Here is a 4,931-nt window from a genome sequence, read left to right as displayed (position 1 = left end):
CCTCATTTGTTAATTCCATGTTTGCTCTCTATGAGACAACTAGTATTGATGTGGTAGAGGTTGCATATATTGTGGGAAAAGACTCATGTATAGACCACATATTCTTGAATGCTAGTGTGGGTTTTGGTGATTCCTGATTTTTGAATGATATTTTGAACCCAGTATAGATTTGTGTGTGTAATGACCTATCAAAGGTTACACATTACTAGAAATAGGTTTTGCACATCAATGACTACCAAAAATCTAGATTTGTGAATAGGATGGATTTGTTCATGTTCAATAATGTTTCTAGTAAGAATATAGCAATTTTGGGATTCACCTTCAAGAAGGAAATGGTGAGACAAGAGAAACAACTACTATTGATGCGTGCCATGACTTATTGGGTGATAAGGCATAATTATGTATCTATGATCTACAAGTGATGGAAGAACAAATCAAGATGGAATTAGCCATGAAAAAGTTTGATTGGGATCACCCATAGCATCTGGTACTTAGTAGCCCTACTACCTCTAAGAAAATGAATGTGGTTAGGGATGCATATGAGGCTACTAGGAATGCCCATAGGATCTGCATCTATGAATTCAATAGTCTGGATTATAGTAAGATCTATGAGAACATGGAGAAGCCCACATTTATGTTTGTTGGGTGCAATGTGGTTAATACTGAGGAGTTGAGGAAGATTTTTTTTCTTGTGTACTCTATTGGGAACCCTCTAGATCAATAGATCAAGGATCACCTAGTTGCTTCACCTTCAATTTAGTGAGATTTAGAGGAGTGATAGTTGTTGGTTAACCTAGTTTATATTTCTATAAATTGTGCCAAATCTCCTATTTATTCTAGTTCTTGCTTCTTGGTTGGATATTCTATTTGTTTTATTGTTATTCTTATGAGTCTAATTGTTATCATCATTATAAGTCACCCTACTAGAGGGATATTGAGAAGAGTAATTAGTTTTGACATCCACTAGTGAATAAATAAATGATAAATGTTGTCAAAATTTATAATTACAACTTCCTTTGTCAATAAAATGCATATTATTTGTTTGAAAATGTGTTAAAGTGATGCGACTTCATGGCCTACAAAATGGATTTGTTGGAAGAGCTAAAGAAAATTTCAAGGAAATATAATTGGGAGGTTTAAAGCTACACTTAGATTCTTTAGCAACACCCTCCCTATCTGTACCAAATTAGATTCTAGGCAGTTGGCTCCCTTCATGCATGGGCACCCTATATCTCAAATTATGGAGAGAAGGATCATTGGGTATTGAAGAGAGTATCATTCATTTATGGGGTGGAAGATGGATCCTGTATATGAATACATATGGGAGATGGGTAGAACACATTGACTCCCTTTTTACCAAAAAAATAGCCACCAAAGGCACCTCCAATTCCATTTGATAATGTTTCCACAACTTTTTGATGAGTGACACTGTGATCTTAACATGTTGTGATTATCTAGATTTGATGAAATATTGACATGATTTTATCCTTGCAAAGACATTTAAATATTTATGCTCCCACAACCTAGGTTTTAGATCAAGATACAATAGCTATTCAAGTAGATTAACTAGTGGTTGGTCCAAATTTTGTTTAACCCTTAGCTCATAGGAGATCTAGATATACCAACAAGGTTTATTCACCAGAGGTAGAGAAAATAGAGGAAATTAATAAAATAAATGGATTTGAGTATGATAGAGAAATGGTATGTATCTTTGTAATATGATACATACATACATTAGTGCATAATAGAAGGGATTTTTTTTTCAAACCTTATAATCACAATTTCTATGGTATGTAGGTATGAAAAAAGTAGAACTGTAGATAAAGAAATAAAACCATTTGACAAAATGCCTAAAGGTTGTATGTATTGTTGGAATTATGGTATATTTGTCATTAGTTACAACACTTATTCGATTTTGAATGCTTACCAAGCTCATCACTCAGTCTATAGTTCATACCGAGCATTTAATAGTGCTTATCGAGTAGAACAGTTCATACCATGCTGAATAGTGGTCACCAAGCAAATGGGAAGTTCAGCAGTGTTTACCAAGTTCTCAGTGTTCACCGAGTCATGCTGAACAGTGGTCATCGAGAAAATGGAAAGTTCAATAGTGTTTACCAAGTTCTCAGTGTTCACCGAGTCATTAGTTGAAATCAGTGTTTACCAAGTGATCAAGGTAAACGAAGGACTTGGTGTTTACTGAGTGATCAAGGTAAATGAAGGACTTAGTGTTTATCGAGTGATCAAGGTAAATGAAGGAATTTGTGTTTACCAAGTGAAGAAGGTTATCAATGGATTCAATTTTTACTAAGTGACACAATATTCACCGAGTTACCAATGGTTACCGAGTTTCAAACTACTTAGAGTGATTAATATGGACTGTGCCTCTACTCTTACCAAGTGCATGATGATGTAGTGTATTGTAGTGGATGCCGAGTATCAGAAGGTCACCGAGTCAATTTGAGGAACTCGAGTTTTCTACTATCTAGCCAACTCAGTAATGTTTTGTTCACTTGTGTTTGGCCAACCTTGCCAGTGTAAATATTGGAATGGTATATATGTAATGTATTATATCATTTATAAAATATGATGAAAAGTTGTGTATCGTTGTATGGTGTTGTATTGCAATATTTTGAGAAGAGTAAAAGCGAATCAACAGCAGAATGGAGGAATACAACAAGGTCAACATAGATGCAGAAAAGTTATATCTATCACATTAGGTGATCAGTGCATAAAGGATCTTATCAGCAATCAATTGTAACCAGATCCACTGCTTCATCCTAATAGGTGAATTAGTTTGTAAATCCTTTAATGGGGTAGACTTAATAGGTATTGAAGTTTTGTGGGCATCATCTCCACCCCAGTTTTACTTTCTAATTGAAAGGTTTCTAGGTCACCAAATTAGTGTGTTCATGTGTTATGAATGTTTATCTTTTCATGCATACAGTAGATTAGATGGATGAATGGTGAATATATTATTATGCTGAATTGATTTAAAGTTTTAGGGTTACTGATTCACCCCTCCCCTCTCAGTAACCTTGTTAGTCTTGATTATTTCCAACATGTATTTGAATGCAGTAATTGCAAGATATGTCTAAAATGTATTTATGTGTCAAGATTTAAAACATGTCAAGAAATTTTTTTTGACAATGATAGTAAATAGAAATGGTAGGCCCCAACATCCTATACTACCAATAATTATTTCCCATTGTATTTAAGAGTGTTGGAACATTCAAATGTGAAGAATACTTTTGGGAGGGTGGGGGGGAGCGTAAATGATGGGGTCAAGCCAAATAACATAATGGACACAACAGGAAAGGGGAAAACTTTATTAACTATGTAAATATGCTAATACATTCAGTACAGAGAAAATAGACTTCAAAACATGCCCTACAGGCTCACAATAGCATAAATTTGGAGATAAATTCTTCTTCCAGTACCTTCTCTCAAACTCCACTCCGAACTGCCTTTTACAATACTAGAAATGTTCTTAAATAGATATCAAAGGGTTAAGGATTAGGAATACATTCTAAAAACTGCTAGTTGGCATCCACCGACCAAATAGAAGGCTCCAAAAGTCACATTAGAAGTTGGCACAAAATTAGAAGAATCCAAAAATGGTAACCGAACTTCCGAGAGGCATAACTTTTGAACCGTAGCTCCGATTGACGAACCGTTTACATTTTCAAAAAGCTCTCAAAGTTCTCTATAGCCCTATGGACAAGCCTCACTTGTCCCCCATATTTTAGCCCTATTAAAGGTTATTTAATGCCCCTAAACTGACTTTGAAGCATTCTTAGGAGGTCTCCAAAAATTGGAAAACTGCGATAACTTTCAAACCTTGGGGCCTTTTGACCTGATTCTTTTTTGGAATGCTCTAAATTACAATTACATTCATCTGGCCAATTTACACCCTCTAATTTACCAAAATTATGGCTCAATTACATACTCCTATTTTTTTTGGCATTTACACATATCCCAAGGTGTTCAAGTACTCTAACCTAGAACACTAATAGTGGAACTGTGAGAGTTGGAACCTTTATTTCACCCAAATGGGTATCCAAAAATGAAAACACATGAAACAAAAACTAAGTACATTTTTTTGGGTGACACAGGATTGCCTTTATACCTCTGGATGCCCCTACATTAGACACCCAGGGTAGATTGAAAATTGACCGTGTCACTTTATGAATGGTAGAGGAAATCCCAAATGGGAAACCTCATCTATTGATATCCAAGTTGAGTCCTCTATTAGCCATCCTTTCCACTTGACCAGATACTCTTCATACTGCCTATTACTGGTACTCCTATCCACATGACTATCAAGAATCTCCTCTATCTCCTCCTTCTTAAAAGTAGGAATTGGACATGACTCTAACATCAGCTCCTCATCTGCACCATCATCATGATACTTTGTCAAGTCTACAATGTTGAAGATAGGAGAAATGTGAATACCATCTGGCAACTCCACCTCATATGCATTTCCTAAGTCATGTTTCTTCAAAATTTTGTAGCGGCCAAATTTCTTCATTTTTAGCTTGTTGTAAGTACTACTGGAAATCTTTCTTTTGTTAAGTGTACCATGACTAGATCCCCTACTTGGAACTCCTTATGTCTTCTCCTTTGATTAGCTCTAGCTTTATACAGTTGGTTCATCTTGGTAATGTGTGCTTGGACCTCCTCATGTAGATGCTTGATATGTTTAGCAAATTCTTCAACTTCAACACTTGTCCTCTCCCCTTGCTCTATCTTCCTCAATTCTGGTGCAATCCTTGGGCTACTTCCATATACAATTTGGAATGGTGATTTTCTAGTACTCCTATTTATAGAGTTATTGTAAGAAAACTCTACTTGTGGTAGAATCAAATCCCACCCCTTGGGCTTATCCCCAACTAAACATCTCAATAAATTTCCCAGACTTCTATTTACCA

At 35.6% G+C, this 4,931-nt stretch overlaps 1 pseudogene; it reads left to right on the top strand.

Annotated features, from left to right (window-relative positions):
- The first annotated feature begins 272 nt into the window (after positions 1 to 272).
- On the top strand, positions 273 to 724 carry LOC149545809 (UDP-glucose 6-dehydrogenase 3-like; annotated as a pseudogene).
- The last annotated feature ends 4,207 nt before the right edge of the window (positions 725 to 4,931 follow it).

Source organism: Cupressus sempervirens, chromosome 7 (assembly GCF_028749045.1).
Source record: "Cupressus sempervirens isolate cs-2001-9-10 chromosome 7, ASM2874904v1, whole genome shotgun sequence".
Lineage (NCBI taxonomy): Eukaryota > Viridiplantae > Streptophyta > Pinopsida > Cupressales > Cupressaceae > Cupressus > Cupressus sempervirens.
The sequence above is the reverse complement of the archived record's forward strand: the minus strand, read 5'-3'. Positions and strand labels throughout refer to the sequence as shown.